Raw genomic sequence first — 13,467 nt, forward strand, 5'->3', positions numbered from 1 at the left:
ATTTTTAACACTGCGTTGTGGCTGTTAGTCTCCCAATGCATTTCACTCAGTGGGGATCATCTGAGACACCGAACCCCCACCTACACAAGCATCACACACACACACACACGCACAAACACGCACACACACATACGCGCACACACACGCACACACACACACACACACGTCCACCACACCAACACGCGTTTACTGCTAAAAACACACAGACCACACAGTTGTGAGAATGTGTGCACTTTAACTGTGATATAACATTGTGTACTCAATTACAAATATTTCTTCTTCTTCTTCTTCTTCTTCTTCTTCTTCTTCTTCTTCTTCTTCTTCTTCTTCTTATTATTATTATTATTATTATTGTGTTGTTTTTGTTGATATTATTATTATAAATGTTTACAGAATAGAATATATACATTCATGTTGTTATCAAGGTTCATTAACAATAACAATGTGTTCATAATTACATAATGCATTTGATTTCTCAAATAAGTAGTGTACCTGTATATATATACTATAAAATGTATATATATATATATATATATATATATATATATATATATATATAATTTTATTGATTGTTTGTTTGTTTATGTATTTAAGTATTACTTCCAGGGTCGATGCATTCACCAGAAACCACAGAAAAGCCCTGAGACTGCAGTACACCGGGCCCATCTGGCAGGGCTGCGATGGTGCCTGTTTCCCTCCCCGCCTCCAGCAGCGCGGCCCGGGGCGCTCAGTGGGCTCAAGGAGCACAGAGCTGCGATCACGGCTGCCTGGATCCGCGGCTGTGAGGCCCAGCTCAGGCGGCTGCTCATTCAACACATGAAAGAAGTGTCAGAGAGAACGAGGCTCGATCATTAGCAACTCATTAAGTAGCCAGCGACGGGCAGTCAGCGAACCAGGAAGCAGAGCCGGGATGGGGCTCCTTTCAGTGCCCGTCAAACCCACATTAAACACATGCCATGTGTGCGAAGGGCGTCACGTTCGACGCTGCATGTGTTAAATTAGCACGTTTTGAATTAAGCCTTGAATAACGAATATGTTCTAATTTTGAAAAGACAGCCGTCAGAAGGAAACACAATGTTCGCTGTCGTAGTATCAGTAGTAGTTGTAGCATTAAAAGATTAAAAGATAAACTTTATTTTATTTGTAGTAGTAGTAGTAGAAGGAGGAGGAGAAGTATCGGCAGTAGTAGGTGTAAAAAATATGATCTGTATTAGTGGTAGAAACAGTATTGCAAGTTCCTGTAAATAAGCAATCAGTGGGTGAATTTATTGATATATTTTTGGAAATATTGTGGAATTTTCCAGTCTTTAGCTTCTACATAAACAGGATGAGATAAACAAAGTCTCACCAATTTACATTTCCTGCGCTGGCTTCAAGAGAAGGTTCCTCTCGCGCAACCGAACCCTTTGTGTGCCCGTCTAAATTTCCACACAACGCCACATCGCCGGCCTAGATTGTGCTTTATATTATCCACCCCTAAACATGCACCCTCGGTATTAAACAATTTTACGTTAATTAAACTTAACATGTTTTGGAAATCATTTCTGCCCGTGCTCAAAGAGTCTTACGGTTTAAACTCAAAACAAATGCTATACGTTCGTAATTGTATGCAGCTCTAAAGGCTTCTGGAAGCTGCCAGTTTCAAATCTACCCAGAAAACAGAAAAAAAGCCTTTCCAAGTAGCCAGCCAGAGTCCAACCCTTTTTGTTTGTTTGCTTTGAAGTGATCAGATTTCCGTCCGCACCGCACCATTTCTGTGGCCGGGGCTTTTGGAAATATCAATCGTGAGCCAGTTCTCCGAGTGCACCGCCTGAAGTCATTTACTTTGATTGCCGAATTCAAATCTCCCTCTGTAGTACAACAGGGAATCGTTTGTATTATTTGAAAATGTGTTATTGTGTGTCATCCTGCCACGTTCCCACAATACCCCCCTGTGGGAGAGCTCTGTTCAGATATGCCACAGGTAGGCGATATCCGCACCCGAACCGGGCCGCTGCTCAGAACCGGACAGCCAGGGGTGACGGGGGGGCCTGGTGTCGTCCGTGCCTCGAGCACAGTTTCCTCCAGCGCACGGTTCCCGTATGTGGGATAACAACATCTCCTTCGCGTGATCAGAACAAAGAGAGAGAGCATGACAGAAAATCCCTCAATGCCCGGCGTTTAAATATGCACGAGCTTTATGCACGCAGAAGCAGGGAAGGTAAATGTATAAATTATAGAGAAAAGAAAAAACTCCAAAAGGTAGCAGACATCACCCACAACAGGCAGCGGACGTCATGGCATGCCAGGAGTGTCACCCCACATCCCCTGCGCTGGATTTGTGTGCGTTTATCGTTGTCTGTGGTATACGTGGCATGGCTCTCACAATCTAGGTCCACAGACACCGTTCATGCTATAGGTTACAACGTTGTGCTTGAATAATTGTTCTTTATTTGACTGCTATAGCTCTTCTTTGAGAACCAATTAGAAGATACGAATGGAATTAGATTATAGTCGTACTTTTCTGTTTCTAGAAAACATCAAAGCTAATGCTGTCACTGTGGAGTAAAATAAAGCACATTATCTAAGAGGAACCGATTTGTCGCAGGTTAATTCCTGGAGTCGTGCAGTTATTTTAAGACAACCACGTCGCAAAACTATCGTCGACTCACTCGAGGGTTCAATCCAGGACGTTGAAGGGAAATAAAATATCAACATATATAAATAAATTAATAAATATATAAAAAGAGAGAGAGACAAACACACCCTTGTGGATTCCTGCAAAATAAATTACACCCCCCTCCCTGTATTATTATTATTTCTATATTCGGCAGTCACATATTTTGTAACAGTACGATTAATAGTAAATTATTTAAAATGGTAAATTAAATTCAGTCCAATTCAGAGATCACAGAAGAGAGAGTCACGCGATGGTGCGTCACCTCGAGAGTCGGTGCAGCTCCCCCTGACACACCAGGCGCACTCGCACACACGATACACTCGCCGTTTTGCGTTATATAAACAGAAGTAAGTGCCGTGCTGTGCGGCCGAGCTCGGCCCCTCTCCCCTGTATGAGAGCGGAGGGAACGGCCCAGTCTCTGGCTCCGAGCAGCCGGAGGACAGTGGGAAACCACAAGACCTCCTTAAAACTGAGCACAGCAGCGTGACTAATGCGACCACGCCAGTCACAGCACAATATTAGGACCGAGAGGGGGGGAGAGAGAGAGAAAACAGTCTTTCACCAAAGGCAGTGGAGGAAGAAATGCAGAGAGGAGTAAAGAATGCTTCAGAGTATTTTAAATCATGTGTATTATATACATTTGAATGATATTGGCATAAACAGGAGTGGAGAAGCAGGGAGAAAGTTCTGGCATCTCTCTCCTCTCTCTCCTCCTAGACCAGGCTGTGGGGAAGCTGGTGAGATGCTATGAGCGTGTGGGTGTGGAGGCCGGGGGGGAGGGGCATTATAGGGAACAGCCACGCACTCACGCACGGGGTGAACCGGATCGTTCCTGCGGCGGCGAGAGCACTTCCCCCCGTCAGACCCACTCACCGCCGGCATCCAGGACGAGGAACGGAACAAACGGGACTCAAAAAGCAGCTTTCGGTGGAGACAGCGAGGATGTGCCCGCTGCAGCTGCCAGTTTTTGTTCTCTCTTGTTCAAATCGTCGGTGGTGCAGGTTGCAAAATATTTGTTTGATACGAAAGGCCTTGAATTATTGATGCTTTATTTAATAATGCAGTAAACTTGGGAGAGTTCAGCTTCACAGGCGAGCTGCTCAAGATGGAGCATCTGCCTGGCTTACCCATCGCACCGGGACATTTTGAGGGTTGTTTTCTCCTCCCTCCGTTCAAAAGTTATCTTTCTTTTCGGTGCAGGTTGTGCAAAAACAAACGTGGATGAGTTAATTGTTTTTAAGGGGGAAATTCTGATCTGATTATTTTCATTTCTTGTCATTTCCCCCTCTTTCCTGCTCCCTCCCTCCCTCTCTCTCTCTGAAAGCACGAAACAAGCAAATTCAAAGTTGCCGGTTACATCTGAGTCTTTAGCCTGGGGATCTGTGTAATTTCTGCTCACAACCATAGCCAGTCTTAAAAAGCAGAGCCAATTTATTTAAATTAATCCGGCAATCACGCTGAAGTCTTGTTGACACATGGCTCTATCTTCACAGAGCAGCCGAGATTGTCACAAACACAATCCAACGTTCGGCTGCAGATGTGAGGGGAGATAAAGCCGGCTCTCGGCACTCGTTTATTTCAGTGACCTGCATTGCGTTAAACATTCCGTGGGTGGCATTTGTTTGTGTACTAAGAAACATATCCATCCATACATAAACACACATACATGCACACACACACATATAGTTATATACACATATACAGCACCGTGCTGCATTTCTCCAGAGCGCTGCCAGATGTTGCCACCATTCCCCGTTTTCCCAAAGCACTAATTTCCCTGCAGGTATAAATACCAGCCCGGCCGCCTGCACAACGCCAAGCTAAACGGATATGCCGTGTTGGAGTCTGCTGCGTGTGGTGCTTGGCGTTGTGTCCCGTGACTGTATTCTCTCTTGTCAGGGCAGACAGGTTTGGAACCAGACTTAAAGAAATCATGCGTGTCATATGTCAGTCATGCAGATTCTATGGAATCGTACTGTTCATACAGACGTCGACTGACCACACGTCTGATGTTCGATGTTTGCAGATCATTGAGTATCATTTTTAGGAGGTGATATGTGAAGCAGCATTCTTCCAAGTTGAAAATATAAATCTCTTTCCGTATTGCCATGGCTTGCCTCATGTGCAGTACAAATCACATCTTCCTAAAGACACGCTGAGCACCATATAGCTCATCGAAACAAGACTAGCCCGAGGGCATGGTCTACTGCAGGCAAAACCAAGATACACTGCTAGTTAACATGATTCGGTCACGTGACTCGGGTACCATGATAAATAACAGTTAACCCTCTCTGCGCCTGACCTATCATTCTGTGTGTTATTGATCGGGACCTAAAGTGGGACTTGAGCAGTTAATGCTCATTATACGAGGTGCAAAGACTTGTGGAGGAGATGCTACAATAGGATGGATACATATATTCAGCCACTAGTAAGTAAATTCAAAGTTTGTTTGGTTTTAAATCTTAATTCAGTGTATTCCACGTACATAAAAGTCCCGGTCCCCAAGATGGGTGGAAATTCAATTTTGAACTTGTTTGTTGTACTTGTTGGTTGTGTTTAAGTTAATTGTATTTGTTGTACTAGCATCTGCTTCGTTCATGACTGTTGTTCATTTCGCTAAAAAGAAAATAAACGTGGTATCACCATTCTGACAAATCCAAACAAAGGCAGGATTAATTGCAAATCATATTTTGTTGGAACACTAGGTTGTTTTCAGTGACTTCCTGCAGTGCCAGTTTATTATTGCATCCCGTGTGAGTGTGTTTATATATGCAGGATCGGGTACCACAATATCCACGCTCCCAAACACACTCTGAGCAAAAACATAAAATAAGATTCATGGACTCATATACATTTGGTACGTCTTACTCGAGTTGTGTTTCCTCCGAACTGTTTCCGCAAACACACATTTATACGATGATCATTTCACCAAATGGACGGAACAATCTTAATCTCGATGCTCAAGTCTAAGTTATTTATAGAGAGGCTTTGAGGATAAAAGCTTGTCTTTTGTAAAGTAGGTATGACTCAACCTCAGCACCGTGACAAGGCTTTGTGAAGGCTGCTCAACAAGGCAACACTTCTCAAATGTTTTTCCGTATTAATTACGCACAGGCAGCGCATTAATTACCAGAATAGATGCGTCCCAGTTCGTATGCCTTGAAACATTCTGTCTTTACTTCGATCACATTCAGAGCGAGCATTTAAAAAAAGGTGTGAACACAGAATACGGTAGATAGATTGAAAACGTTTACGTTACACTTTAACAATTTAAAACGTGTGTGTGTTCATCGGGACAATAGTTGACAGGATTGAAAACTGTAAAAGGTGATCATGAAAAAACAATAATCATCACAATTACAAGCTGTAAATATGACATTTCAGTCTTTGGTCACAAAACGAACTCAATTCACACGCCTTCGCAGGGTTGAAATGTTTTGAGCTCTACCGAACTGCAGCCGGACAGAAACTTGTGTCTCAGCTGTTGTATTCTCCTTTTCTTCAGTATTATTCTTTAAATCATGTGACTGCTTTTCATTTGTCTGCTGCAGAATTAATCAAACAAATCACGCGCACACACAAAAGCTCATGTTTACTACAACAACAAAACAGGAATTCAGTCATCGGCTGCGTCATATTGCATTGTTTAACGATTTTTCAACTGTAATCACGTTTCTTTTCGTTTGTGAGACTGGACACCGGCTCTAGGAGGCGATACACATTTAAAAATAAGAAGGTAAGTGTATTTATTTATGGTTTCAAATATAAATGTAATTGAACCTCTTCCCCGGCAGGAGTTGTTTAGATGAAAGTCCCTGGAGATGAGAGTTCAGCTGATTCCCCCTCCCGGGCCCTGCCACGCTCAACCTGCCCCCCCCCACCGCCGCACAGCACACGGAGACACGCCGGGGAGCGCACGCCAAGAACACGGGCCCACATGTGGCCTTCATAAAGGGCCATAAACAACTGAAGGGAAAGAATGAGAGCCGAGGACACGTCAAACAAAACAAAATCACTGCCAGTGCACAAAAGGTAAACCCGAGGACAGAGAGCGTTGTGTAATGGACTTTGCACAAACCTATGTGTGTTGAGACAACCACACATCGAGAAGGGACATTCCTGAACTTGGACTGGTCCAAATCCCTGCTTCTCAGTATAAAAAGGGAGTAGGGAAGGTTATGCCAGTACTCTGCCCTGTGATATGAATTGCTGAAGGTGTCTTATAGAGTTTATACAGAGATTAGCTTATCCATTTTAGTTTTCCGTTTGTTTGTTTATCTCAATACCTGGATTCATCGTTATTATTAATTCTTCTCAACTGTCTGTCTCCCCACTGTAAATAAACCGCACTTTCAGTTCAGTTATATTGTTCTGATCATCAATGGCCACATTTCCATCCTGGCTGGGCCGCTCGTCACAACTACCCAACTTCAACATCTGCACACTTTGTAGGTTCCCTTCGAGGACGGGGTGAGGTGAGGTGAGGGGTTAACGAATAAAACAAAAAGCCTGGAAACGTCTTTGGCTGCGTGAGGCTGAGCCTGAGCCAAATGCCTCCGTTAACAGTTAATCGGGTTTAGATGCTCGCTCTCTCTCTCTCTGTGTGTGTTAAAGTACGAGTTAAAAAACATGAAATCATGCCGGCTGTGCTGTCACCAAGGCAGACAATATCAGAACCTATAGAAACACAAGTTCTGCAGTTCCGGAACACCCCTGCAGTCCAGAGGTTAGTCAGCAAGGCATCTAAAACCTATAAATACACCTCCGATGTTTGGTTTCTCAAGCGCATATTCCCTGCAGTGTAGATTATAGCATTGCTAGCACTGTGAGCCCCGTCCTGCACTGAGCGCCGGCACAGAGAGGGAGGCTGCAGTTTAACCCCAGCGCTTTGGAAAGACGCCGTGCCTATGAAGGCAGGAGAACAAGGGAAGTCTTACAGAGGGATGACGCAAAGAAAGCGGGGGTACAGAACACAGGAGCCCCGGAGACACAGATGGGCTTCGATTGATTCCCCGATAAGGGATGAATATCTGCAGTCAAATTGAGCTCTACATACACACATGGAAACGAGATTATACTAAACAAGTTCCAGTCCTTTGTACTGCATACCTTGTAAGCTTGGATGCAATAAAACCACAAACACAGCCAAAACATGAATTCAATGTATTAAAATAAGTTCCCACGCAGAGAGTACCGATCTGAGTTTGTTTGTTTAAGTGCCCATATTCATCTCCCATTATTACTCATCCGCTGTGCTCTTTGACACACAGGCACACTGCGTATCCACATGGGTTTGTAGTTTGTTAACCTGTTGACTTTGTAAAGAATGCAAAATAAATTAAACGCATTTTTGTTTTCCTCTACACAGAAACATGATGCGTTTTAAATGAAGTGAATTAATAATGCAAACTGTTGTTTCTCCCAGGGACTGTTTGCGAGAGACAGTCATAAAAAGGTAACAAAACATCCCCAAAGATCTGTAAACTGTTCAGTGTTTATTTCTTCAGGTTTAAATTTATGATTCAAGTTCCTAAATTCAAAAGTACACTATTGACCAACAGCTTACTACGGATTACTTCACATCAGTAAAGGCACATATATGTATTTGCAGCCCTGTACATCATTTTAAAGTCTTGCATCTCTATTTTGGATTTCCCAACAATAGATGACACTTCTGCCGAGTGGCTGCTCCGCGTGACGGGATCACAGAGTCTCTAAGTCAAGCGGACAGCAGTGAGTGGGGGGTGAGCGTGCGGGGGGCTGACAGGCAGTGATCCCACCAACGACGCCGTCCCCGGGGAGCGCCGGAGAGCCGGGCTCCTCTCCTCTGGCCCGCAGCGAAACAGCCACCAGCCGACACGCGACAGACTCGCACGCAGCCCGGGAAACATGCTGCCAGGCCGAGCTGTGGCACAGGGATGCAACCCCCAAATACGTACCTTGTCGCCATAAAAACAAGCTGAATGATGAACCAGTTTTAAATCATATGTGTGTGATGTATTTAAGTGCAACTGGAGGCTGGAAAGGAAAATAAAAAACAAAAAAATACACTTCTACAGAGTCGGGACGGGGCAGGGCGTGGATGTTGGCATCCCTGTCACACTTGGGCAGATAATTAGTGCATCCCACTCCCCATCACAGCCAGGGATCCCAGCATCCATCTCTCACACAAACACAGTTCCCTCCCGGCGCCTCAGAGCCTCAGAGAGCTGCTGCAGCTTCAATGTAGCGGCAGCAAGGAGCGCACAAGGGGTTAAGGTGGTCCGGCGGCCACCCGTAGCCGGGAGAGAGTCTGGCGGTGGGAGCTTCCATTTCCTCCAGCTAAGTGGGGGGGACACGCGGCCCCTCGAGCGTGGCTAATCCGAAAGGACAGTTCCTGCTTATTACAGAACCATTGCGGATAATAAAATCTGAATCAAACTGCAGGCTGAGAGCCACAGGAGACTTCCCTCCTCTTCAATTTTTAAAGCCATGGAAGCACTTGACACTGAGGTGGATCAAATATCTCCAGTTTGCGTGCAAATACTTACTTAGGCAACCCAGTGCACCCAAATCTGTGCGGAAAATAAAAAAATAACGTCAGGTGAGTACCCCGTGCAACAGCAGCTAATTAGAACGTCCCACTTCCCCCTTGCCGACTGTCACAATCGGCCCTAAGTGGTCACGGTTGATTTATTTCAATTAGTTTTCACAGGGCTAACGTTATGACAAATTTATGTTTTGGCTGCAGGAAACTGGTACCAATCACGAAACCACCAAAACATCAAAACAGAAGGGAGTGAGTCTGTTAGCGCGCAGACGGCTGGAGTCCCCGAGCTGAGAGCGTGGCGGAGCGGAGAGAGAGCCTGCCTGCCTCACACGGCCCGGCAGCCATTGCATCTCCACACGTCTCCTACTGCTCGGACACGCAGCGCTGCCCCCGGACCCGGCCCGGCCCGAGCCCACCTGAGAGACCTGCGTGTCGTCTCTAGAGCAGGTTCAGCTAAAATAAAGCTGCCATTATAGAAGTCTTGTTGGACTAGACATGGGCAGATACTACCCTGTCGTTTGTCTTCATGGATCTGTGGCTGCTCATTCAAGGGCTCGATGTCCTCAAAGACACGGTCATTAAGACACAACTACAATAACTGGACCACCAGCCGAGGTGAAGTTAACGGGGGATTGTGTGTGCGTGTGTGCGTGCGTGTATGTGCGTATGTGCGTGCGTGTATGTGCGTATGTGCGTGCGTGTATGTGCGTGTGTGTGTGTGTGCGTATGTGCGTGTGTGTGTGTGTGTGTGTGTGTGTGTGTGCGTGTTCTGGCTCTGCAGAAGCTCTGCCATTGTGTTTTTGTGTGCGATCCTTACAACGCCACTCTTGAGCCGTCGCACGCACCACTCCTTCAACCGGACAGAGCTGCCCAGAGCGCCCCACGATGGAGAGACGGTGTATTGCAACCGGCAAAATTAACAGTCATCAAAATGTGGAAGAAAATATCTCTGTATATCTGCATGTTTAAGGAATACTAAATAAAAATAAAAAAACATTTACAGAAAACATGAACAAAATCAAATTAAACGATGTGAACATTTTTCTAAAACATTTCCCGACCACAGCTTTATTTTTAAAGACTCAGTTTTGCACTGAATCGAATGATTGATTACGATTGGGCCAAACAGGACCTTGCTTTGAACTTTGATTACGGATGGGATTACGGACTTGGTTCGGTTGCTGTTAGACTCAACAAAGAGTCCCCCACACTGTCGCAATTCATTGATCTGTTTGTGTGTTTGTGTACTGTAATTCAGCAAGAGAAGTCTCATATATGAGTCAAACAGCTTGACATAGACCGTATTTGACAGTGAATTTAGCTATTGATTTCACAGAGCAACCCGTACTTCTTGATACATAATTTCTCGCCTCACGATATTGTGCGTCCGTGAGTTTGATTCTAGGGTGCGCTGACCCAGTGCATTATGGGGGATGGGGGTTGCAGTGGTACAATACTAGCAGGTCCGCTGATTATCGGGACCAGGAAACAAAGCGTCAGATGGTTACTCAGTGGCTCAGAGGGAATTTTAACTCAGAGGCTTTTGCATTTATATCTGTTAGGCTGCAAATCTTTTGTACAGTTAAGTTTAACAATTCTGTAAAAAGTTCTTCCTAGCAAAGAGTGAGATTGCCACTGAAAGAGAGCAATGATGCAGCTTTAAAACCAGTTTGTTGCTTTTGAAGTTCTGTGTTTTAATTAATTATTTTATTTATTTATTTGGGAGGGGGTGGGATTTTGCATCAGTCCCATTTGATCGGGGTCACCCACTATGACCTTGAGCATATTTCAAGGTTTGTCATTTTGGTAAGTAAGAAATTGCTGTCTGACAGCGTCATTAATTACTCGACATGCATGAATGGCTGATCCTTATTGTGGTGGAGGGACAATAACAGAATAAGAGGCTGTTCGTTAATTACAGTAATATGAGATTTCTACAATGCTACGCACGACACTTCACTGAGAATAAGAGATATGAGCAGAGACAGTCAAATACAGTTTTCTTAAAGGAACGAGGCCACTAAAAACATCTGAACCTCCCCCCAGATTTTGAGTTTTAGAAACGTTGTTCCGCAAGTGTATGTGCTTGTGTTTTTGAGTACTTTTCTTTCTTTTTTCTGCCTCTTTCTCTTTCCTTCTACTGCCTTCTCCAGGGGCCTCCTGTTTGGCACGCTGAGTCACGATCATATCACAGTTCAGTGTGGCAGAGTAACAGGGCCGGTCAGATTAAGAGCCACTCGGAGGGCCGGTCCAGCGCATGTCTACTGGCGCTTCTCGAAGCAAACCACGTTTCATGCCATCTCCATAAACCGAGCCCCCGTTGCCAATTGCTATTCTCTGCAGCTCTTGATCTGAGCTCATACCAGCACAGACAGAGTCACAACGTTGTTTGCCTTCTTTGTTAGAGAAAAGTGCACACAGGAGTCCTTTAAATGCAAAGTAAATTGAAAACTGCACTGCCAGAGATGTCAGATCTCACGCTAGGGGAAACTGCAAACATCCTCCGCTGCCTCTGTGAAATGTATCCTTGAAACAAACAACACGGCTTGATTTACCGTCATCTAAATAACCTTGTCAACAATCTACTGGATAATGTCGTGCAGACGGCTTTTCCACTGCCTCTAAAGTAAACAACTTCATTTGAATCAGCACGCCTGCTCCCCTTTGATTCTTATTTATTTATTTATTCATGTAAAAAAACAATGCACTCAACAAAAGCTAGACTGCACCTTGCCCAGCACCAAAGTGAAATGTTTTATACATCCTTTGAAAGGTGATATATTTTTAGTTTGAGGAAGAAACGTTTCGACCCAGAGAAAAGGTTCCCAACAAACACTATGTACAAAATGATTTCCCCACTGGCTGGTGGAAGCGTCTATCCAGTATTTAAATATCATTAGCGTCCTCCCGGCTGCTGACTGGCACATTTTTTTAAGCAGCTCTTTCCTGGAAATGACATCACTGCTTTTACCATCCATCTAGTGAGAGACAAGAGCATCACAATCTAATTCATTCAGTGAGTTTTCACACTCTGTGATCCGAGGAGGAGAAAGCATACACATACACACACACACACACACACACACACACACACACACACACATGCCAGATGGCTGGGTACCTGAAAGTCTATCGCTTTAGTCTCCTGCCAATAATAACCAGGCCCCCACTCCCCTGCGTTGGCTGCTTCCTCCAGGACTTTTCACTTCCATCACCAGAAGGCTATAACAAACATGAAACAAACAACATAACATGTCTTGAGACATGACAAACATTGGCACATGTTTCCCTAATTGTAAACACAGTCCTGTGTTGTACACTTTCCTCTCCAGCAAGGAGACCCCAACCCCCAAAACAACATGGCAATCTCCCACAATATGGCATGCATTTCTAGTTGTGTTACTGCATTTGAAGACAACAACAAATACATAATTAAACTCATCTCAGACACCATCACGGATGAATCTGCTTTCAGACACAGATAGGCTGTAAATCAGAGAATAAATACCAAGCATGAACAAGGATCCCACTTCCAAAGCCAGGGAGGGCAGGAAATCAGTGGGCAAGCAGCGCCGGGTGCCCTTATCTCCAATAGCACCCCGGGGCTGGCAAAGAAAGTTATTTTAATTGAAACTTATTCGGCATAAGCTGTGCAATGCCGGTATTAAATGTGTTACTACATGCACCAACAATTGAAAGCCAGAATCAGGTAAATTAAGCATGCATAATTAAATATCTAAAGCAGTGAGCGCCGGCTTGAACCGCAGCAGATGGTTAACCTTTATATTTGTGTCAGTATTCATTTTCAGGAGGCTGGAATGAAGAAGATGGGGGGAAAAAAGAAAGGAAGAAAGAACGACAGGGGGGGAAAAGCCAAGTGTGTGCCCAGAGGGTGAACTTGAAAGAGATTAGTCTAATTTCAAGCAAACAGCGCGCCGAGGAAGGGTTTTTATCTCGCCTTTGAAAGGGAACTTTAAATACACTGAGATATGAAACAGAATTAAGGAGTTATTAATTGCACAGGCATATTAAAAGGACCCCGGAAAGTGACCTCCTCTAATATGGGAAATGCGTGAGGAGAAATATGTCTTAATCTTCTCTGCGCTGCTTAGATAAATGTCAAGAGTATCCATCACCTCAATTAACCGCCGAGGAAAAAAGCTGTCAGCCGCTAAGTCTGCTGCCGACAGGGACGGGGAGCCCGGAGTCTGCGGGGCCGAGACATGCGGTGCGGATCCCGCATGCAAACCGCTGGTGGATGCGGTGCTGCTAATCAGAG

The 13,467-nt window shown here is 44.7% G+C and overlaps 1 long non-coding RNA gene across 1 annotated transcript; it reads right to left on the bottom strand.

Moving 5' to 3' along the window:
• Nucleotides 1-11,907: 11,907 nt before the first annotated feature.
• On the bottom strand, nt 11,908-13,467 carry LOC136751772 (uncharacterized). Its single transcript, XR_010817064.1, has 4 exons — nt 13,325-13,467; nt 12,697-12,793; nt 12,310-12,410; nt 11,908-12,166 (listed from the first exon to the last, which is right to left on the bottom strand). It is a non-coding gene; the product is annotated as an uncharacterized LOC136751772 (long non-coding RNA).

Source organism: Amia ocellicauda, chromosome 6, assembly GCF_036373705.1.
Source record: "Amia ocellicauda isolate fAmiCal2 chromosome 6, fAmiCal2.hap1, whole genome shotgun sequence".
In the NCBI taxonomy this organism is placed as follows: Eukaryota; Metazoa; Chordata; class Actinopteri; order Amiiformes; family Amiidae; genus Amia; species Amia ocellicauda.